A 25,751-nucleotide genomic window follows, 5' to 3' on the forward strand; every position below is an offset into this window, starting at 1 on the left:
ATCTGCTGACGTTCTAACTGATATTTCCTTAAAAAATAAACCATGAGAACATTGGCCTGACCAAAATGGACAAATGTTCCTAACAAAATAGAAAAGCAGCTCTTTTTTATTGATACACTTTAGCACAGTTGGCTAGGAAGAGGAGTATAATCAAAATACACCTTATTTGAGTATTTGTGAAACTTGAAAAGCTAATATTTTCAGGTTATTTAGAAATTATCACTTAGAGTAGTAATTTAAATGTTTGTATTCAAATCTTTTAAATGTCAATTAATATTAAGATGTGTAATTTAAAAATATACAGCTGTTCCACAGAAAGCCATTGGGGTTCTTTTCTTCATTGAGAAGATCACAGTCAAAAGCTAGTGAAACATATCTGATTCTCTTCAAGCAATATACTCGTAAAGGCCAGAAAGTATATTCAACTTGTATGTGGTTTGTGAGGATATGTGTGTATGTGTTTGTATGTGTGCAGGCATATGTCCTATTGGGTTAGGTTGAAAGCTTCTTCAATAAAAAATTCTACAACACATAATTTTGGTATGCTCTTTTTCTTTTATCATGGACCCTTGAAAATAAAGAACAGCTGCTATTTTAATGATTGATTAGCTGACTGGCATATCTCCTAGTTCTAGTATCATCTAGCTTTTTTTTTTTTCAGTTTTACTGGAATCCTGTTTCACTGTTTTCTTTAATTTTAAAATAATATAGGCACTTTTTCTTTCCAGAGAAAAAGGCAACTATCCTAGAATGGCTTAAAAGTAATGTCAAAGTTCTTTCTCTTCAAATACACAACACTCCCCAGAGGCAAAAACATTCAATGGTTTGTTATTAATTCTTATAGATGTTATTTCGATTACTCTTGAATTACTAATTTTAGGCATTACTTGCTATTTGACTCTTTCATCCAATATGTGATTAAATAGAATATTATTTCTAGTTCTTTTCTCCTCAAAGTATAAGATTCTATTTTTTTTAAATTTTGTCCTTATCAAGATAATTTCTTTTGACTTGAAACTATGTAAGATGAGGACATTTGTTGCTCAGACAATTCACCTCTCCTTTTCCCCTTAAACCTCCAAACCTGCATCAGCAACATCTTCAGTTTTGTTGTTTATTTAAACCTGTTTGCACTTCTAATCAGAGTTATGCATTCTCCCTCCCAGAGAACACTATCCTCAAAATCTGTGGGGAGTCACTCTTAACTGTATTAAATTGTTTTCATCTACATTATTCCATCTCCCCAATTCAATTCTTTTTCTGTCACAGCCACCCATACTTTTATATATAATGCATGTTTTTCCAAAACTTATCTGAATTTTTCCCCTTTAATGTTCTTCGTTTGGTTTTTATATCAGAGTAATGTCCTCCTAAAATCAATTTGGAAGTACTTCTTCCTCCTCCATTTTCTCAAAATATTTGCATAGGACTTGTAGTATTTCTTCTTTAACTGTTTGATCAAATTCATAAGCAAAGCCACCTGTAGAAAACTACACATTTCTTCCTGTAGGAAGAAAGTGTTTTATTATGTTTAATTTTTTAATAAATACAGTACTATTCAGATTTACTGTTTCATCTGGAGTCAATTTTGATAATTTGTGTGGTCAAGGAATGCAACCATTTATTCTATTTCTAATTTATTGGCATTAACATTTTCATAATATTCCCATGTTATTATTTTGTATCTCCAGGATTTGTAAAGATTTATGTTTTTCTCTTTTTTCCCATGATGCATGTATCTACAGATTTATAAATTTTATTAATACAAAAAATAAACTTATTGTTTCATTGATTTTCTCTTGCTTCCTTTTTGTCTTATCTTTATTATTTCCTTTCTCCTACTTATTTGAATTTAATTTGATTTTTTATTTTGTATTTCTTCTTCTGTATGTCAGTAGGGAAAAAAATTCTCCAAGCTTTCACTCATCTGAAATATAATTAATTTAAACAAAGTTTTTGTGATATAGAATTCTAGATTGACACTTTTTCCACTTTAAAGATGTTATCCCATTGTCTTCTAACCTGTTTCTGATTAAAATGAAGCTATCATTAAAATTGCTGTTCCCCTATATTTAGTAAGCCTTATTCATTGTTCGTTTTTTCTTTTTTTTAAAGTTGACTTCCAACATGTTAATTATTATATACCTAAGTATCATTAAAAAAAAATATCCTTAGCAATCAGTCAAGCTTTTGGATATGTAGGTTTATGTTTTTTCAAAAAAAGTGTGAATTTTTCAGCTAATAGTTAAAAAAAAATTTCTGCACAATTTTATTTCTGGGATTCCACTTCTGTTATAAAGCTTAATATTGCCCAAAATGAAACATTGTTCATTGCTTTCAAAATTTTTATTTCTTGATTATACTTCAGGTTTGATAACTTCTATCAATCTAAATTTACTTTTTCTTCTGTAGTCTCCAATTTGCTATTATGCTCACTGAGTAAATGTTTCATATTCTACATTGTCATCTTCAATTTTGAAATTTTCAGTTGGTTCACTTATATTGATTCAGTTGCTCTGCTAAGATTGCCTTTCTCTTCAATCATTATGTCAGTCATTTTCTTCATATAATTGAACATGTTCACAACAGTTTTTTAAAGTCCTTGCCTGCTAATTCCAGTATCACACAGTTTGTTTCTTGAATTGATTATAATTTTTCTTACTTCTTCACATGAAAAATTATTTTTTCAACTTTATGCTGGACATTTATTATGACATGTTGGAAGTTATCTGAATAATGTGGTATCTCTATAAAAGGTGTTAAGTTTTGCTCTGGCAAAGAGTTAAATAACTGGCGAATTATTTTATTCTTCCACACTTGATTTTATTATTTGTTTGAAAATCCTATTTCTGTTTTGACCTTATTGTTAGGATCTGACCTTTATCTAGCACATGGACTTTATTTCTAAGGCATGGATTACGGTGGTGCAAATTAATTTATCCTCAGCCAGGATTCCAACTTCTCCTAGCACTGTATGACCTTTGGTATCTTTATTCAGCTTGCAGCTTCAGTAGCAGTCCCTCTCTGTTAGCCTCATAAGGGTTTGGCACATAAAACCACAAATCAGCCTTAGGCAAAGATTCATAGAAATCTTCATGTAGACAGCTGGTGCTCACCTCTGTGTATCTTTCTCCTCTCTTTCCTTTTCAGCGTTCTGCCCTGAAAGTTTCTACCATTTCAATCTCTGCCTCTTCATGTCAGCAAGAGCACTGTGCTCTGCTTTACCTCTTCTACCCTGTGCCCTATTCTAGGAAGCACTCCCAAGTAGAAAAATGGAGGACAGATGGACTTCAACTTGAATGTTTCTCTTCTCTCAAGGATAGCACTCCTTTTGTCCAATATCTAAAAATAGTGTCCTTTCATTTTTAGCAAGGCTGGTACCAGTTATTCCATCACCATTGGAAGCTGAATTTGAGCTCTCATTAGATAATTTGGTTAATACCAAAGTTTTAGCATTTGATGTTGTTCTAATAATGGAAGCTACAATCATAAATGCAACTGATCCTTCAGATTAAATCTTTGTTTTCTGTTTTTAAATTTTCACTCTTCAAATCTGACAATGCTATAAGCTATCCAAAGACATTTCCTGGGTCTTTTTTAACTGCTAGATTTCTCTAATTTAAACTATAACTATAATAGATGTGTCATATTTTATATAGAGTAGAAATTAATTAAACACATTGTTAAATTACTTATTGCATTTTAATATTCCTTATATCTATCTACTTCTCTCCATCTGTACTAACACCATCATACTTCACACCACATTTAGGTATGACTTTTTCTTGATTGCAATTTTATTTTCACTACAGTTGACTTTTTAACCATGCTAGTTCATCAATAATGTATTCTTCACATTATAGTCATAGTGATTCTTCAAAATGTGTATATAATTATGTCATGTCCCCATTAGAAAACACTCAGTAATTATCTACTGTTTCTGATATAACATTCTATGACCTAGCATAACATTATAAATGATTATGAAATAATACCTCTTTAAAATCTCTTTTTTTTTAAACATATCCAATTTCCTCTCTTATCATTTCGCTATTTCCTATCCAATTCACATTCTATGGACTAGGCATACTTGAATATTGGCAGTGATCCTTCAAGCTCTGTTTTTTCTTATTAAACTTATTTATCCTGTATTACTTTAACATAATATTATTTCACTGTTTTAAATGCCTGTTTACTCACATTTCTTTACTCATTGTATTCTAACCCATTTGAGGACAAGGGAAGAACAATACTTAGTATGATTATTAGTCAATAAAATTTTATAAGTGAATAAAATCTATTGCATCATCAAATAATGTTATTTAAAGCTTGTTGAATTCATTCAGAAGGTAAATGGGATGAATTAAAAGGTGCATATTTTAAGATATTTATAATTTTCAAATTATTAATAAATAGCACCCAAGCACATTTAAAAAATATAAATGATAGAATGGGAAGTCATTAACATTTAAGCACTGAATGAAATTGTTTAGTACAATAATTAAAAATAAAATTAACGTTAACATCTTGGTGAACTGCATTGCAAGAAGTAAATGTCCTGCTTTCATAGTGTAATATCTTCTATATTTTTTTACTGAATCTTAATTTTTAGTTATAGAAAGCATGAATACTGATGGTTAATTACACAGAACTAAAAGAAATATTGGTGAATTACTGCTCCTTACTTGTGGATAAACACTGCATTTTAATAAGAGAAAATGAGAACAATAAAAATTCAGCTAGTTAGATATGCCTATAAGTACTAAAGTATTTTTGTTGGATGAGTCAGATAATAAACCAGTGCATTAAAGTATTTATAAGATTTCTTCTCCAACATGAATCCTGACAAATGTATTTGAAGTACAGTTATTTTGGAGTGCTGTTTTCAGAAGGGACCCAGAAAAATATTGTTCAATTTGAGATCCAGGCAGTATAGATTCTGATGAAAGCAATAAAGTGACCTTCAATCAACACTATCTTTGTTTTCCTGTCTGATATTGTCAAAAATGTTGTGAGCAATAAGGGCAGAATGATCACACGAACAGATAAGAAATAGTAAGTTCTTAAAATAAACAACCATATGCTCCAGTTTTTGAGAAAGGAAGTAGAGTTTCCAGACAAAAATGGAGAAAATCTTTAGGGAAGTAGGCCAGGACAGAAAGAGATAAATAAAGAAAGAGGTATGGAATTATGAAAGCAAGTTTTTAAGAAGTTTGATTAAAATAGTGGCATAATGAAAAAAGAAAAATTATGCATTATTATACAACATAATGAAAATTTTTTATCATCTCATACTCTGTGCAGAACAGTACTGTCTTAGCCAGCTCTGGATGCCATAACAAAATGCCATACACTGTGTGGCTTAAACAACAGAAATATATTTCCTCATCGTTCTGAAGGCTGGAATTCCAAGATCAAGGTGTCGGGATGATCAGGTTCTGGTGAGATCTCTCTTCTTGGCTTGCAGATGGTAGATTTTTTGTTGAGTGCTCCCATGGCAGAAGAAAGATAGGAAGCAAGCTCTCTGGTATCTCTTGTTATAAAGGCTCTAAAACGCAATGAACTGTTTATCCCTCTGGAGTCCAAAAATTACTGAGGTCAGTGTTCTTAGAGAAATAAAAGGAGCATGTAGTTGTGGAATGGAATTCTTAATTTTGAGGTTGTGGAGGATTATCAATGATTGGTAACAAAGGTCCAGCTGTGACCATGCATAATGTAGATGGCAGATAAATGTATGTGATAATTCATTGGAGCAGAGAATATCAACTCCAGGATATTAGAAAGATCATCCATGGGAATATTAAAATCATCATGGTTCAGGACAGAAATATTGGAAAGAGTGTCAGCAAACTAAGGGTCAAAATCTTCAAGAAACAAGGGCAAATGTAGATGATTCCAAAATGACCAGGTAGTAAATGGAATAATCTGATAGCATTAGCTTTGAATATGGCTTTCATATTATGCTTAATCAGTGCTATATTTTATGTTGGGCATTATCAAACAGCAAGTGTCCAGAGAAATGTACTGAATAACATAAAGTACCTAGAGACACATTCTTTCACTTTATTTCATATATCCTCAGGGAGAAGAACTAGTTATAATGGATATAAGTTATAAGGTAAATGTCAGCTGTAAAAATTCAACATTTTAAACAATGGTTTAGTTTAAAAAGAATGAGCCACAAGTCACCGAATGTTCAAACAAAGTCTGTATGACCATCTCTCAAGGATTCTGTAGAGATTACTTATTTTCATGGGAAGTCTTTTTTACCACTTCAGTACTTTACCCTTGTAATAGAAATAGTAGGAAAATACCACACATTAATCAAATAACACTCACACTCTCTCTCTCCCTCCCCATCTCTTACCCTCCCTTCTTTCTTTATTTTCATCAAGTTCCCGGTAGTGTTCTAGCTGCAGTGGATAAAGAGTTTAAAATACATTGTCATTCTAGGTACTATAATTTGAGTGTAGGACCGGGAAATCAAAAAATGGGTATGCATATCTTCAAATAGAGTTCTGTATATGGTACATGAAAGTACAGCCAAGGATGACTTTACAGAAGAGAAAATTCTAGAGCTGGCTCTATAGAATGAGGAAGATTTTGATGGTCTGAGAAAAGGAAAAGCAAATTATAGGAACCAGAGAAAGGATTTGCATAGATGTAGAGGCACGAAAGACTAGATACTAGGAAAAGGCCGCGTTAACTTTGATCGGGGATATTTGGGGTGGAGGAGGACAGTCCTGAGGATGAGTGGAAGGAGATGAGGTAGGGACTTAGGCAGGAGCTTGATCCATGAAGATCCTTACAGTTATATTCTGTAACCAGAAAGTTTATGCTTTGTTGGTTGGTTGACTGCTTGCTTATTTTTCTTAAAAATGCAAATGTCTTTAGTGGGACAGTGGGGTCCACCAAGCTCTTGTCCCAGTAATCCTCCTAAATTCCATCTGTACCGACTCCTTCTTATCCTTTTTAATGAAGGTAAAATCCTTGTGCTCCAACCCCCCCATCAGGTTCTTCTAAAGCTCTACGTTCTGTTTTGCCTCAGAGTCTGGTTAATGCTGTTCCCTCTATTTGGGACGATCATTTCACTCAACATTCTCCATGATCTACTGCCTTTTTTCTTGTCACCCTCAATTGGAAAATTCATATGCAAGTTTCAAATTATGGTTGATTACAAAGCCTTTGCCTGACTGAAGCATTGCTGGGTCCTCAATTTATGGACCTATATAGGAACTTTGCTTCCATTTTTATGGTACACATTCATTCCACATGTCATTGTGAGCTAAATTTCAGTCTTCCATCTTTGACTAGGAGCTCTGTATTCTCTTTCCTGTTGGAACTCAGCCTAATGAATGGATGTATGAATGGGTGGGTGGCTGAATGGAAATACAAATCAATGCTATGAGAGTATGGATTCTTTTCTGCAGGTGATTCAAGAGCAGTGGATCAAACAGGAAAGTGACTCTATCCAATGCGTGTTTTAGAAAATTGTCTTTAGTGAGCCTGGGGAGGAAATTGTGACAGAGACAGGATTAGAGGGCAACTATCAGTGTATGAGTTAAGAAGATATTTTAATAGTTTAGGAAAGGAGATTGTCAAGAAATAGCAGCGAGCATGAAGTGAAAGAAATAGATTACAGAGATATTTGGTGGTGTACAATAACTAATTGGATGTACAGAATGAGAGAAGAGTGATGGTGGTGGTGATGATGAGGATGACACAATCCTGGCTGATTAACTAAGCAGATGATGGTGTATTTCATCGGAACAAGTATTGAAATAAGAACAGTGGTTCAAGGCAACAGGTCCAGTTTTCAATAGGCTTAAGCTATTCATGTAGACAGAAAATTGACTTTACAATAGATCTCTTGACATAAGTTTGGACAAGAAATCTAAATGATAGAATCAGTATATAAGAGATAATTTTTAAGTAATAAAATAAATAAGGTTTTTTCAGGTAGAAGTATAAAATAAGAAGCGAATTGGGTAGGACATTATTTTGGGGAGCCTCAACCTAAAAGGATTGAAAAAAAAAAAAAAAGCTGAGATAACAAATTTATAGGACAACAAGGAGAAAATAAAATCTCCTGGAGCAACTGATCAAAAATATCAGATGTGGCAGGGAAGTCAAATAAAATAGAGACTGAAAAGTGCCCGTTAGGTTTCATCACACACAGGTTATTTCTGCCTATTGTCAGAGGTTTCAGTCAAATGGTAGGGCCAGCAACCAGACCACAAAGGCTGAGGAGTGATTGTGAGGAAAAAAGTTAATAAGAGGATTGGTTCCTCCATAAAGAAATGTACCTGTGCTAGGAAAGAGAAGGAAAAACAAAAGGCATTCAAGCTGGTGAAAGGGTGTTTGTTAAAACGATATTAGCCTCAATTGCAGTGATATTCCAGAGCAAAAACAATTGTTTTGCGTAATGGAACAATATCCACCAAATTCTATTACCTACACAAAGCTAAGTGCTCATTCTAAAAATATTAATGCTTGCCCTGCTAAAATGTATATAGCATCCATATTTTTGTTTCAGTATGAATCTACCAGTATTTGTTATCTAATATTTTAATCTGAACTTTAAGGTGATAAAATCAGTTTGATGGGTACTAAAAAGTATTTTGTGACATTGAGTGGATGTTGAAATCTAAAACATTTCTGATACTCTTTCATCAGCAACTAGTTTGGGGTGCTGAATAGATAATGCGTGTCTATGGGAGTTTACTTTTAAATGTCTACATACAATTAGGAAACAGGATTTCTGTCTTGGTTCCTCAGCAGACAATTTATCATTGACAGTCACTTCCATCAAGACAGCAGTCTAATTTTTAAACACTCCTTTCCTCACCTTCAACTAGTTACAATGTCACTTTGTGTACTGTCATAAATATTTCATGTTGGAAATTCGTCAGGAAGAGAAAAAAGAGCAATATGCACATGGTTATTCCCTAAGGTCTATTCTCTAATACCTAAAGTCTCTTACAATAAAGAAATTAAGTAACTTATAGTACACTAACTTGGTAACTTATTATTGTCTTTAAGATTATCATGAAAAATTTTGTGACATATAAACATGATATAAAATTCCATTAAAAAGAAGACTATACAATGATTTGATCATTACTATTTCAGCCATAAAATATGCATATCCCTATTGACAATATTTGAAAGATAATATGCAAATATAAAAATAGTTGAGACATTTTTGATTTACAGGATATTTTATTTTCTTCAGAATTCACTTTGCTTTTCAATAAAAGACTTTGTCTTAAGCTCTGTTGCTGCTATTCTCCCAATTTATCCAACTGCATGTAAGAAAGCTAGGCAAAAATTGTCAGCGATTAATCTACAACACCAGTAATCAAGAGGTTTCTTAGTTTTTTTCTAAATGATATTAAGGAACACCTTAATATTATTTTCTCCACAGTATATTCATCAAAGAGTCACATTTCTCTACATGTAAATGGGCCATACAAATCTCTTTTTCCCTAGGATTCCACAAGTGATCTCAATGATTCTTTATCTATGACAGAAAATCCAAAGACATTTTGGTTTTCTTGAAGATTGCATTCTGCTCTTGGGTTAAAGAATTGCTGGGCACAAAGTTTCAGCTTCACAGATGGTTATTAGACTTGAGTTGCCCTGAGACAGAATCCTTATGTTGTTCTGTGTTATTCTATATTTGGAACTAATTGTATTTTCGCTCAACAAAGCGTTCCAACACATGCAATTAAAAACAAAGTGCTATTCTTCCTTTGATGTAAATAGAACTAAAAGTCATGAATTTTTTTGTAGTTGCCAGCTTTTAAAAATTTATTATTTAATTAATAGGCCTATAACTGGGCATCAAGCTAACATATATGAAAGTGAATTGAGAGAGAAACATGCAGCCCATGTCCTGGATGAACTCATGGAGGCGGGCATGCATCGACATCAGGTCCAGAGTGCCTTCAGACTGGTCCAGGCTGGTGGCCAGCAGGTGCGGGACGACAAGGCTCACGGTAGAATAGGGTCAGCAGGATGTCACTCACACTTCAGCTGGTTGCCCAGTAAGAGTTTCACCACTTGTGTATAATGGGACTTTTCTCACATGTTCACTTCTTTTAGCCTTTTGATTGCCGTCCCCAATATTCTTCCAAAGGAATTTTGGAATAAACACATTATGAAAAACTAGGCCTTTTTTTTTAATTCCAGGATTCCCAAAGTCAACCCAGCAGCATATTAGGACTAGATGTGATTTCAAGTAAATCCTTTGAAGGGTAGATAACATTGCCTCAGCCTTGCAGGGAAGCTGTGAAGACAGTGGAGGTTGCAGCATAGGAAACAAAGGAGCAGTGGTATTTACAGATGCTGGTTAAAAGCCATCATGAGGTCTGTAAATTCCAAGATACTTCCGCGATATGCATATTCTCTGTGCATGTAGATAAACCAGGTTTTGGCAGACTGGGGGCAGCTGTCTGACAGAGATGCAAGTGCTGGCTGCTGGGAGAGCAAAGGGGCTGTCATAATATCTGTTATGCCACAGTTTATGTAACTGTAAGTATATACGCTGTTTTTTCAGTTGTCTTTTCAATAAATATATTCCCTTATTTTAAAAAATGGGCCATGGTGACTTTGCTTAAAGAGCTATATACCATGGTGACATTAATATGGCCTTCTTACGCTACTACCTTTCTCTGTAGTCCTTCTTGATCTCACATTCATAATATTGAGAAACATATCTCAGGAGGCCTGGTGATGTTTTTTGATTTACTAGAAGAGATCTTCCGATAACCCCAGGCACAAATACTAAACTAACATCTGGATGGATGGATGAGTTAACTTTTTTTTGACTAAAAGATCCAAAAGAAAGGGCAGGATCAATGAGATAGGCTGATCATATCTAAGAGAGGCCCAGTGGTCTATCAACATCATTTTCTTTCTTGGCAAATCTCACTAAGCTCTGATACAAATTACTTAAGGTTTAATACAATATCAAATTTATGATTCTTCTCTAGAATATTAATTTATATGAAGTCACTGAATCATATAATTTTGAAGTTAGAAGAAACTATGATGTTACTTAACTCAGTCCTCTCATTTTAAAACTGAAGAAGCCATAGCTGAAGAGATAAAATATCTTCCCAGGAAAGTGTAGATTTAAAAATACGAAGGGTGTTACTTTTGACTCTCTGCTCAATTATTTCCCTGACCCTTCTTCTTTACATGCTATTCAATTTTAATAGTGTTCCCCTCTGTCTTTCTGCAATGTGAATATGTTTTTATACGGTAGGCACTTATGGCTATATCAAAAAGAAAGTTCAAATCATGTTTCAAGTGGATGTGCATTATGTTGTAGCTTATACAGCTTTCTATAGTATATTTTAAAAATTCCTTCTTATTCCATAATTAGCTCATATGGTAGTATAAGATTGATCGTTTGATTTTCGAAGTGGGTATAAAATTTTAAACATATACAGTGGTTCTAAGGAAAAGTACCTTTTGTTTTCCCCTTCAAAACTGTTCTTCATAGTGATATGTGATAAGGAAGGCAAAAAATCTCAATTTTCTAAACAGCGTACAAGCACAAGAGGTCACAGTTAAGGTTACCTTGGGAGTTCTAATTCTGAATTTCCTGAATTTTGTGGGTTTAAATCATAATTTTAATGTTCCATTAATGCAATGTGCTTTTTCCCTTACACTGAGTTGTTCTATGTCTTTTATTCTGCTCTAATGGACATTGTGTTGATTTCTGTGAATATCAAGGTGAGTTCAATATTCTGGTAAAACTCTTTTTAGTTCATGTTTTATTTTTTAAATCCTTTAAGTTGAGCTTGACTAAGACAATTTAAAAGCTGTTCTATCAATAACTATTTTTTTATTTTATAGAAAAAGACCGAGCAATATGGTTTTGTATATTTAAAATTAAAATGTGCCTTCTGAAAACTTTGAAAAATGTATGATTTATTTTATTGCTTTAGTAGGTTTAAAATACCATTAAATCATTAGACCAGTATCTTTGTCATTCAAATTTAAAACCATCAGACTGTCCAAAAAAACAACAAATAACAAAAACTTCAATTGAACATGAATATGAATTACACTTATACTCACAGTGCAGCTCTTTAATTCTGAGATACTCTGTGAATTTCTTATAGGAGCGATCATGTTTTAGTATAGTTCTGTATAATCAATCAGAGTTCTGAGTTGGTAGCTCAATAAATATTTATTGAACTATAGTTCTCTAGTTCCTAAACTTATTATGTTTATCTCTATTCCTTATCCAAAAATATGCCTCTTTATTTTAAGTCAGAGGTGGTACACACCAATTCCAGTTAGCTCAATGATAGTTCTAGTACTGGGCATTATTCTGCAGCAAATTAAAAGGGAAGAAAGATGTAACTTGGTAATTATCTACAAACTTATTACATGAAGACAAACTCTAAGCTTCGTGAAAGCAAGGACTGTGTTTTGTTTACCACTCTGAGCCAGTAGCTAAACTGTAACGCTATTTGAAATTGGCTCCCTAGATCTCAAAATGGTGTGTTTACTACATAGGACAAATCTAAGGTATTTCCTATATATATTTAACTTATAATTTTTTCTTAGAATGCAAATACTCGACATATAAAGTATATGAGTCTTTGATGCATTAGAATTAATAGCAACAGACAGAATCATCAAAATAGTTAATGTTGTATGAAAAATATGGAGAATATCTAAATAGGTAAGCTATTTTCAAAGGGCTACATACTTCCAATGGGCCAAACATACATGACTCTTAATGTGCCACAGTATTTAATTCTCATGTTCACAAGGTTATTCTTTGTTTTTTCAGATATGAAACAATATGTTTATAGGTTAAATATCTTGGCAAAGGATAAAGTGGGGAATCCAGGACATGGTAACATAAAAACTAAAATGCACAGCAAAAAAAAATTACAGTTTTTGGCATTATCAAAGTTGAACATCTGTATATTCCTTGACCGACAGTTTTATTCCTAAGTGTACATTCAACAGAAATGTGTACTAATATTCCACAAAATTGATGTGCAAAAATGTCCATAGCCTTACTCATGATATCCAAAATGAAACTGTAAAATCTGCATATATATACATATATGTGTGTGTGTGTATATATATATATATATATATATATATATATATATATATAAACTGGGTTGGTTCATACATGGAATTATTATACAGTAATGCTAATGAACAAACTACACTTACATGTAATAAGAGAGATCTCAGAAACATTATTATGCAGTGAAGAACACAGATATAATTTTTTGCTATATGATTCCATTTATATAAATTTCAGAAACAAAACGAGTTTGTGATTTTGAAGTTAGGCAGTGACTGGAAGGGGAACTTTCCAAGGTAATTTTGACTGGTAATTTTGTTTCTTGTTCTGACTTTTGGTTATACAATGTGATCAGTTTGGAAAATTCATTGAACTGTACATTTATGATTTGTGAATTTTCTTATAAAACTCTACACTAAAATTTCAGTTAACCAAAAAAATTCTAAAATGAAAGTGAAATATATTCTGGGGTCATGTAGATTTAGGTCCAAATATATCTCTAGTTCTACTTTAAGTTGCTTTCCGATTTCAAGTGGGGAAATGAGGGTAGACCACCTACATTATAAAATTGCTTTAAAGATTAAGACCAATGATTATACTACTCATGGCATAAAATAAATATTTAGGTAATAACTATTAGGTATTTGTTTTTATGTAAAAGTTCAAATGCATAGTGAGCACAGAGCTGGAAATCATATTTACATCTGATTCTAAAGCCCACAGTTTTTCCTTAGGTCATGTTATCTCTCCTACTATGACTTTTCTCTTAAGGAAGAATTACATGTTACAGAAATTAAGGAAAATCATTACAGTCTGGTATTTTTAAAAGCATGAATAGAAAAAAAAAATTCAACTATTATCAATCACTTTCAGCCTAAACTTTTTTTTTTTCAAGTCTAGGTAGAAAGAGAAACATATTTCAAATTTAATTTGTTTGAACTCTCAGTGGCCTCAAAATAACTAGTCATGCCAGTACCAGACATTCTCAACAGTGATTTTGATTTACTAGTTAGAATTTTCTTTCATGAGAGTTCAGGATCTGATGACTTCCAACTTAACTAAAAAAAAGAAAAACAATTAAAGAGAGAAAAATTGAAAACGGTCTAAATAGATCCCTTTATAATATTGTCATTCTGTCACTGCATTCCCAGGTAACGTTGAGTTCTCTAGCATAGCAGCTTGTATATTTCTCTGTCTTCTGACAAAACAGAAAGATACTGACAATTATTTTAGGGTACACTTTCTCATCTGTGCAAAATGTCATGAATTGTTGTTTGACTCACCAGGTCTCTTGCAGGTGGCTTTTGAATGACTCCAATTTCTCCTCTACCAACTGATTTGTTGAAATTCAACATAAGTGAGGTTCATTGAAGCTAGAATACAGAGTATCTGCCTGTCATTTTAAGAAAGTGTAAATAAACTTCCTTGGCATATCTTGGATGTAAGTTAAAACATACAAATTTAACTGCATAGCGATGAGGGAAGACAGGTCAGGAGACAAATATGGAACCTAGTTCAAGAGCTGCCCACTAGTTCCCAGAAGGTTCTGAAAGGATTAATACAGATGTAGACACTGACCAATTAAAATAGTTTTGCGGGGATGAAGATTTCTCACACATCATTCATTGCAATGCCTACCAGGGAAAGCAGGGTAGTGATGGTGGGGTGTCAGGATTATACCACTGTGTACATGCACTAGCCTGGGCCATAAATGGTTGTCCACTGACGAAGGTGAGTATTTGACATTTAGGACATGTATCCATGACAAAAAGAGAAACCTAGTTCCTCACATTGATTCCACCTAGAATTTGTCATATAGTGAAGCCTTGGGATTGTGGATAAGACAGAATTAATGAATAAGAATAAAGTCCAACCAGGGTTGAGTGAAAAATTAACAACTGCAGGGAAAATAGATGCCTAGAAGAGGTTTTTGTGACACTGGAACCATGTCTGATAAGCAGAAATGGAACACTGTAGAAATAAAATTTCAACTCCTTGTAGCCTAGTGCTGATAATAAGACTATTCTAAGCAACAACAAATGAGGCCAGGCTCTTACAACACTTAGCATGCTTGTAAACTTTTTCTTTTCTGGGAATATAGGCAGGGCTGCTTCTCATGAAAGTTCAGATATTTGGAATTCTGGGCAACAGAATCAGGAATATGAAGTTCAGTCGACACTTTCCTAAAATATTTTTTAAAACATAATTGTATTCATTTTTGGAATAGATTTTTTTCCCCAGAAAAGTCAAGCCTATAGAATAAGAGAATAAATTAATGGTTGCCTGGAGTTGAGTGTGGAAATAGGGAATGATTGAAAATGAACACAAGGCAGCTTTTGGAGTAAGGGAATTTTCTAAACCTGGTCTGTGATGATGGTTGCACAATTCTATAAATTCACTTAATTTATTAAATGGTACAATTAAATGGACTTTAATGGTATGTAGATGGTACCTCAATAAACCGGTTTAAAACAATCTTTTAATTTAGACTTCTTTGGTTAACAAACTTCACTCCTCACTGTCTTTTCTTTATAATACACCATTTTCTTTACTTTTTCATTTTGTGTGATCCTTTACACTTAATAAAGACCCTCCAGAAAAAAAAAAAAAATCCTAAACTAGACTTAAGATTCCTTGACATCACTAAAATTATCATTTTTTCCCTCTTTTCACCGAAAGCAGAATACAAAGACAGATTAAATCAGTGTCTGTTTGTCTTAAGCAAGACACAAAAGGTCTCTCTGGGCTTTTACCATAATATAAGCCTGTATTCTATAATGAAGTGAGACTATGCAGTGCCTGCCAATATCCTTTTATAATCCTTTTTTATGTTAAAATCATACTAGCCTGTTTTTTCACAGCTCCATAAAAGAATAGGAAAAAAGCCACCCTTTTTTGCCTTTTGTGTATAAGAGAATTGATATGGAATGACTAACCTTGAAGGGAAATAGAAAAAGTGTCAGAACAACACTCACTCTCACTTGAAAGCTTTCCTTGGAAATAAGTTTTACAATATGCTTTCCCAAAATCCACTGTAGCCCACAGACGTAACTTTCACTTCTGCTCTACTTTTTCAAGTAAGCAAGACCAATTCTTTGGGTCAAGACTATTTGATGATTGGACAATCCCACTTTCAGGCAGAGGGCTTAAAGCAGAGACGATGACATTTGCATATACCATGCCCCTGAACTTGATAATATAGGAAAAGCCTATGGTAAAACAGATGACACATCTTTATCTCTAAGATTTCTGCTTTTTCTTGTAACCAAGAGCAATAGAATTTAAATTATGGCCTGGATTTTGTGTGGGATGAAGCTCTAAATTTGGAAAAATTCAAGGGCAACTTGAAATATTCAAGAAACATTTTTCAAGAAGAGCTACATGAGTGAAACTTTGACAGAACAATTGCATAATTGCAAAAGCTTTTGGAGACACTTTCAAGATGGTGGAGGAGTAAGACATGGAGATCACCTTCCTCCCCACAAACACATCAGAAATACATCTACATGTGGAACAACTCCTACAGAACACCTACTGAATGCTGGCAGAAGACCTCAGACTTCCCAAAAGGCAAGAAACTCCTCACGTACCTGGGTAGAGCAAAAGAAAAAAGAAAAAACAGAGACAAAAGAATAGGCATGGGACCTGTACCTGTGGGAGGGAGCTGAGAAGGAGGAAAAGTTTCAACACACTAGGAAGCCCCTTCATTGGCAGAAACGCAGGGTGGACTGGGGGAAGCTTCTGAGCCACGGAGTAGGAGGAGAGCGCAGCAACAGGGGTGCATAGGGCAAAGCAGAGATATTCCTGAACAGAGGACCAGTGCCGACCAGCACTCACCAGCCTGAAAGGCTTTTCTGCTCATCCGCTGGGGCGGGTGGGGGCTGAGACCTGAGGCTTGGGCTTCGGAGGTCAGATTCCAGGGAGAGGACTCGGGTTGGTGGCTTGAACACAGCCTGAAGGGGGCTAGTGTGCCACAGCTAGCCGGGAGGGAGTCCAGGAAAAAGTCTGGAATTGCCTAAGAGGCAAGAGACCATTGTTTCAGGGTGTGCAAGGAGAGGGGATTCAGAGCACCACCTAAATGAGCTTCAGAGATGCGTGTGAGCTGCAGCTATCAGCAAGGACCCCAGAGACAGGCATGAAATGCTAAGGCTGTTGCAGCCACCAAGAAGCCTGTGTGCAAGCACAGGTCACTATCTACATCTCCCTTCCCAGGAGCCTGTGCAGCCCACCACTGCCAGGGTCCCGTGATCCAGGGACAACTTCCCCAGGAGAACACATGGCACACCTCAGGCTGCTGCAACGTCATGCTGGCCTCTGCCACCGCAGGCTTACTCCACATTCAATACCCCTCCCGCCACCCAGCCTGAGTGAGCCAGAGCCCCCTAATCAGCTGCTCCTTTAACCCCATCCTGTATGGGCAAAGAACAGACACCCTCAGGTGACCTATAAGCAAAAGTGGGGCCAAATCCAAGGCTGAACCCCAGGAGATGTGCAAACAAAGAAGAGAAAGGGAAATCTCTCCCAGCAGCCTCAGGAGCAGTGGATTATATCTCTACAATCAACTTCATGTACCCTGTATCTGTGGAATACCTGAATAGACAACAAAGCGTCCAAAAATTGACACAGTGGACTTTGGGAGCAACTATAGACTTGGGGTTTGCTTTCTGCCTCTAATTTGCTTCTGGTTTTATGTTTATCTTAGTTTAGTATTTAGAGTTAATTATCATTGGTACATTTATTGATTTCATTGCTCTCTTCCTCCTTTTTCTTTTTATATAGATATATACATTTTTTTCTTTTTATGTTTTTATGAGTGTGTATGTATACGCTTCTTTCTGTGCTTTTGTCTGTATAGCTTTGCTTTAACCACTTGTCCTAGGGTTCTGTCTGTCCATTTTTTAAAAATAAATTATAGATTTTAGCTCTTGTTATCATTGGTGGATTTGTTTTATGGTTTGGTTGCTCTCTTCTTTCTTTCTTTTTTATTACTTTTTAACTTTTATTTTTAATAATTTTTAACTTTTTATTTTAATAACTTTTCTTTTTTTCTTTCCTTCTTTCATTTTTTTCTACTTTTTCTTCTGAGCTGTGTGGCTGACAGACTCTTGGGGCTCTGGCCGGATGTCAGACCTGGGCCTCTGAGGTAGGAAAGCTGAGTTCAGGACATTGGTCCACCAGAGACCTCTCGGCTCCATGTAATATCAAATGGTGAAAGCTCTCCCAGAGATCTCCATCTCAATGCTAACATCCAGATCTGCTCAACAATGAGCAAGCTACAGTGCTGGACACCTTACGCCAAAAAACTAGCAAGGCAGGAATAAAACCCAACCCATTAGCAGAGAGGCTACCTAAAATCATAATAAGGTCACAGACACCCCAAAAACACCACCAGATGTTGTCTTGCCAACCAGAAAGACAAGATCCAGCTTCATACACCAGAACACAGGCACTAGTCCCCTCCACCTGGAAGCCTACACAACCCACTGAACCAACCTTAGCCACTGGGGACAGACACCAAAAACAACAGGAACTACAAACCTGTGGCTGGCTAAAAGGAGACCCTAAACACAGTAAGTTAAGCAAAATGAGAAGACAGAGAAATACACATTAGATGAAGGAGCAAGGTAAAAACCCACCAGACCTAACAAATGAAGAGGAAATAGGCAGTCTACCTGAAAAAGAATTCAGAATAATGATAGTAAAGATGATCCAAAATCTTGGAAATAGAATAGAGAAAATGCAAGAAACATTTAACAAGGACCTAGAAGAACTAAAGAGCAAACAAACAATGATGAACAACACAATACATGAAATTAAATATTCTCTAGATGGGATCAATAGCAGAATAACTGAGGCAGAAGAACGGATAAGTGACCTGGAAGATAAAATAGTGGAAATTGCTACTGCAGGGCAGAGTAAAGAAAAAAGGATGAAAAGAATTGAGGACAGTCTTAGAGACATCCGGGGCAATATTAAATGCACCAACATTCAAATTATAGGGGTCCCAGAAGAAGAAGAGAAAATATTGGAAGAGATTATAGTTGAAAACTTCCCTAATATGGGAAAGGAAATAGTTAATCAAGTTAATAGTTAATCAAGTCCAGGAAATGCAGACAGTCCCATACAGGATAAACCCAAGGAGAAACATGCCAAGACACATATTAATCAAACTAACAAAAATTTTATTTATTAATTATTATCATTATTTTTTTGTGTGTGGTACGTGGGCCTCTCACTGTTGTGGCCTCTCCCATTGCAGAGCACAGGCTCCGGATGCACAGGCTAAGCGGCCATAGCTCATGGGCCCAGATGCTCCGTGGCATGTGGGATCTTGCTGGACTGTGGCACAAACCCGTGTCCCCTGCATTGGCAGGTGGACTCTCAACCACTGCACCACCAGGGAAGCCAAAACTAACAAAAATTAAATGCAAAGAAAAAATATTAAAAGCAGCAAGGGAAAAATGACAAATAATATACAAGGGAATCCCCATAAGGTTAAGAGCTGATCGTTCAGCAGAAGCTCTGCAAGCCTGAAGGGAGTGGCAGGACATATTTAAAGTGATGAAGGGGAAAAACCTAGAACCAAGATTACTCTACCCAGCAAGGATCTCATTCAGACTCGATGGAGAAATTAAAACCATTACAGACAAGCAAGAGTTAAGAGAATTCAGCACCACTAAACCAGCTTTACAACAAATGCTAAAGGAACTTCTCTAGGCAGGAAATACAAGAGAAAGAAAAGATCTATAAAAACAAACCAAAAACAATTAAGAAAATGGCAATAGGAGCATACATATCGATAATTACCTTAAATGTAAATGGATTACATACTCCAACCAAAAGACATAGACTGGCTGAATGGATACAACAAGACCCATATTTATGCTGTCTACAAGAGACCCAGTTCAGACCTAGAGACACATATGGACTGAAAGTGAGGGGATGGAAAAAGATATTCCAGGCAAATGGAAATTAAAAGAAAGCTGGAGTAGCAATTCTCGTATCAGACAAAACAGACTTTAAAATAAAGACTATTACAGTAGACAAAGAAGGACACTACATAATGATCAAGGGATCAATCCAAGAAGAAGCTGTAACAATTGTAAATATTTATGCACCCAACATTGGAGCACCTCAGTACATAAGGCAAATGCTAACAGCCATAAAAAGGGGAAATTGACAGTAACACAATCATAGTAGGAGACTATAACCCCCCACTTTCACCAATGGAGAGATCACCAAAATGAAAATAAGTAAGGAAACAGAAGCTTTAAATGACACATTAAACAAGATGGATTTAATTGATATTTATAGGACATTCCATCCAAAAACAACAGAATACACTTTCTTCTCAAGGGCTCATGGAACATTCTCCAGGATAGATCATATCTTGGGTCACAAATCAAGTCTTGGTAAATTTAATAAAATTGAAATCGTAACAAGTATGTTTTCCGACCACAATGCTATGAGAGTTGATATTAATTACAGGAAACAATCTGTAAAAAATACAAACATATGGAGGCTAAACAATAGAGTACTAAATAACCAAGAGATCACTGAAGAAATCAAAGAGTAAATCAAAAAATACCTAGAAACAAATGACAATGAAAACACAACAACCCAATACCTATGGGATCAGCAAAAGCACTTCTAAGAGGGAAGTTTACAGCAATACAATCCTACCTCAAGAAACAAGAAAAATCTCAAACAACCAACCTAACCTTCCACCTAAAGCAATTAGACAGTGAAGAACAAAACCCCCCCAAAGTAGGCAGAAGGAAAGAAATCATAAAGATCAGATCAAAGACAAATGAAAAAGTAATGAAGGAAACAATAGCAAAGATCAAAAAAACTAAAAGCTGGTTTCTTGAGAAGGTAAACAAAATTGATAAATAATTAGCCAAACTCAACAAAAGAAAAAGGAGAAGACTCAAATCAATAGAATCAGAAATGAAAGAGGAGAAGTAACAAGTGACACTGCAGAAATACAAAGGATCATGAGAGGTTACTACAAGCAACTATATGCCAATAAAATGGACAACCTGGAAGAAATGAACAAATTCTTAGAAATGCACAACCTTCCGAGACTGAACCAGGAAGAAACAGAAAATATAAACAGACTAATCACAAGCACTGAAATTGAAACTGTGATTAAAAATCTTCCAACAAACAAAAGCCCAGGACCAGAGGGCTTCACAGGCGAATTCTATCAAACATTTAGAGAAGAACTAACACCTATCCTTCTCAAACTCTTCCAAAATATAGCAGAGGGAGGAACACTCCCAAATTCATTCTACAAGGCCACCATCACCCTGCTACCCAAACGAGACAAAGATTTCACAAAGAAAGAAAACTACAGGCCAGTATCACTGATGAATATATATGCAAAAATCATCAACAGAATACTAGCAAACACAATCCAACAGCACATTAAATGGATCATACACTATGATCAAGTGGGGTTTATCCCAGGAATGCAAGAATTCTTCAATATACAGGAATCAATCAATGTGATAAACCATATTAACAAATTGAAGGAGAAAAACCATATGATCATCTCAATAGATGTAGAAAAAGCTTTCAAAAAAATTCAACACCCATTTATGATAAAAACCCTGCAGAAAGCAGACATAGAGGGCACTAACCTCAATATAATAAAGGCCATATATGACAAACCCACAGCCAACACTGTCCTCAATGGTGAAAAACTGAAACCATTTCCTCTAAGATCAGGAACAAGACAAGGTTATCCACTCTCACCATTATTATTCAACATAGTTTTGGAAGTTTTAGCCACAGCAATCAGAGAAGAAAAAGAAATAAAAGGATTCCAAATTGGAAAGAAGTAAAGCTGTCACTGTTTGCAGATGACATGATACTATACATAGAGAATCCTAAAGATGCTACCAGAAAACTACTAGAGCTAAACAATGAATTTGATAAAGTGGCAGGATACAAAATTAATGAAGAGAAATATCTTGCATTCCTATACACGAATGATGAAAAATCTGAAAGAGAAGTTAAGGAAACACTCTCATTTACCATTGCAACAAAAAGAATAAAATGCCTAGGAATAAACCTACCTAAGGAGACAAAAGACCTGTATGCAGAAAACTATAGACACTGATGAAAGAAATTAAAGATGATACAAACAGTTGGAGATATAAACCATGTTATTAGATTGGAAGAATCAACATTGTGAAAATGACTCTACTACCCAAAGCAATCTAAAGATTCAATGTAATCCCTAGCAAACTACCAAGAGCATTTTTCACAGAACTGGAACAAAAAATTTCACAGTTGTATGGAAACACAAAAGACCCCAAATAGCCAAAGCAATCTTGAGAAAGAAATACGGAGCTGGAGGAATCGGGCTCCTGGTTTTCAGACTATACTACAAAGCTACAGTATTCAAGACAGAATGGTACTGGCACAAAAACAGAAATATAGATCAATGGAACAGAATAGAAAGCCAAGAGATAAACCCATGCACATATGGTCACCTTATTCTTGATAAAGGAGGCAAGAATATATAATGGAGAAAAGACAGCCTCTTCATTAAGTGCTGCTGTGAAAACTGGACAGCCATATGTAAAAGAATGAAATTAGAACACTTCCTAACACCATACCCCCCAAAAACTCAAAATGGATTAAAGACCTAAATGTAAGGCCAGACACTATAAAACTCTTAGAGGAAAACATAGGGAGAACTCTCTATGACATAAATCACAGCAAGATCCCTTTTGACACACCTCCTAGCTTAATGGAAATAAAAACAAAAATAAACAAATGGGACCTAATTAAACTTAAATGCTTTTGCACAGCAAAGGAAACCATAAACAAGATGAAAAGACAGCCCTCAGGATGGGAGAATTTATTTGCAAATGAAGCAACTGACAAAGGATTAATCTCTAAATTTACAAGCAGCACATGCAGCTCCATATCTGAATAACAAATAATCCAATCCAAAAATGGGCGAAAGAGCTAAATAGACAGCTCTCCAAAGAAGATATAGATTGCCAACAAACACCTGAAAGGATGCTCAACACTACTAATCATTAGAGAAATGCAAATCAAAACTACAGTGTGGTATCACCTCATACCAGTCAGAATGGCCATCATCAAAAATTCTACAAACAATAAATGCTGGAGAGGATGTGGAGAAGGAGCCATCTTGCACTGTTTGTGAGAATGTAAATTGATACAGCCACTATGGAGAACAGTATGGAGGTTCCTTAAAAAACTAAAAATAGAACTACCATGTGACCCAGCAATCCCACTACTGGGCATATAACCTGAGAAAACCATAATTCAAAAAAGAGTCATGTACCACAATGTTCATTGCAGCTCCATTTACGATAACCAGGACATAGAAGCAACCTAAGTGTCCATCAACAGATGAATGGATAAAGAAGATGTGGCACATATATACAATGGAATATTACTCAGCCATAAAAAGAAACAAAATGGAGTTATTTGCAGTGAGGTGGATGGACCTAGAGTCTGTCATACGGAGTGAAGTAAGTGAGAAAGAGAAAAACAAATACCGTATGCTAACACATATATATGGAATCTAAAGAAAACAAAAAAACAAAAAAAAAAAACTGTTTCTGAAGAACCTAGGGCCAGGACAGGAATAAAGACGCAGATGTAGAGAATGGACTTGAGGACACAAGGAGGGGGAAGGGTAAGCTGGGACGAAGTGAGAGAGTGGCATGGACTTACATATACTACCAAATGTAAAATAACTAGTGGGAAGCAGATGCATAGCACAGGGAGATCAGCTCTGGGCTTTGTGACCACCTAGAGGGGTGGGATAGGGAGGGTGGGAAGGAGATGCAAGGCGGAAGAGATATGGGGTTATATGTATATGTATAGCTGATTCTCTTTGTTATAAAGCAGAAACTAACACACCATTGTAAAGCAATTATACTCTAATAAAGATGTTTTAAAAATTAGAAAGAAAATAAAATGAAAAGAAAAAAAGGCTTTCATTTAACCTTCATATAGGAAAGCAACCTGAACAGGCATAAAATTCTTCAAATATAGTTTTTTATTCTATATGCCCAGTACATGTGAGAAAGCACAAGTTTGAAACCCCAAATTTTTATTTCTTTTCAGGTTTCCTAAGAGATTTTAAAAATTCTATTATTGTCGCAATCATTTGTAGTTATTTCTAAGCTATGACCCTCTTTTACTTATTTTCTAGAAATTTTCATATACTGGGTTTGTCACAGGAAAATATTTCTTCATGAAAACTTCAATTTTATGCTCTGTTTTTCTCTTTCATTTTATTTTTTTTAAAATTAGTATCAATTATCTGAATGCTAGCTCTCTATTCTCTGTCCTCCATCATGTTACCCTTTTATTTAATCTTGTACATCCCTTTGGCCTTCTTGTCTGTAATCTGAGAAGGTTTCTCCCTTTTTTCCCACATCTGTTTCCATTTTCTACAAAATAAATCCTGCATTTACTTCCTCCAATGCAGGTTTATTTTTAGTTTTGTGGTAAATATTTCAGTAATTTTCTTTAATCTCATGCTATTGTAAATATACAAATATATTAATCTGTTGGTGCCTCATGATCTTCTGACTCTTCAAGGCGACCATGCTTTTTTTTTACTGTATTAAAAAAAACATATAATATTCACCACCTTGGGACTTCCCTGCTGGTGCAGTGGTTAAGAAGAATCTGCCTGTCAATGCAGGGGATACGGGTTTGATCCCTGGTCCAGGAAGATCCCACATGCCACGGAGCAACTAAGCCTGTGCACCAGAACTACTGGGCCTGCGTGCCACAACTACTGAAGCCCGTGTGCTGCAACTACTGAAGCCTGTGAGCCTAGAGGCTGTATATCTTGTTGCTCTGCAACAAGAGAAGCCACTGAAATGAAAAGCCTGCGCACCGCAACGAAGAGTAGCCCCCACTCACCGCAACTAGAGAAAGCCTGCACAGCAACGAAGACTCCACGCAGTCAAAAAAGAAAAATAATTCACCATCTTTACCATTTAAAATGTACAATTCAGTAATGTTAAATATATTCACACTGTTATGAAACAGATCTCCAGAAATTTTTCATCTTGCAAATCTAAAACCCTAAACCCATTAAACAACTACTGCTTTCCCCCTCCCCCCAGGCCCTGGTAACTACCATTCTGCCTTTTATTTCTATGACTTTGACTCCTTTATTTACCTCATATAAGTGGAATCAGACAATATTTGTCTTTTTGTAACTGGCTTATTTCACTTAGCCTAATGTCCTCCAGGTTCCCCATGGTGTAGGATGTAACAGGACTTCCTCCTTTCTTTCCCCCCTCAACTTTATTGAGGTATAACTGACAAAACTGTAAGATATTTAAAGTGTGCAGTGTGATAATTTGATATATATAAACATTGTGAAATAATTCTTTGCGTTGAATAACTAAAGACATCCTGTCACCTTTCATTTACCTTTTTTTTTTTTTTTTTGGTAAGAACATTACGGTTTTACTCAGCAAATTTCAATTATACGATACGCTGTCATCAACTATAGTCACCATGTTATGCATTCGATCCTCATACCTTATCCATCTTATAACTGGAAGTTTGTATCCTTTTATCAATCTCTCCCTGGCTTTTTTTCACTTAGTATAATGCCCTCCAGGGTCATCCATATTGTTGCAAACGACAGGATTTTTTTTTT

General features: G+C 35.2%; 1 long non-coding RNA gene across 1 annotated transcript in view; it reads left to right on the top strand.

The window, feature by feature from the left end:
* Positions 1–25,751, top strand: part of LOC136793978 (uncharacterized) — a 93,675-nt gene that overhangs the window by 50,218 nt on the left and 17,706 nt on the right. The window lies entirely within an intron of this gene.

The sequence above is a fragment of the Kogia breviceps genome, chromosome 4 (genome assembly GCF_026419965.1).
Source record: "Kogia breviceps isolate mKogBre1 chromosome 4, mKogBre1 haplotype 1, whole genome shotgun sequence".
NCBI classification, from domain to species: Eukaryota; Metazoa; Chordata; class Mammalia; order Artiodactyla; family Physeteridae; genus Kogia; species Kogia breviceps.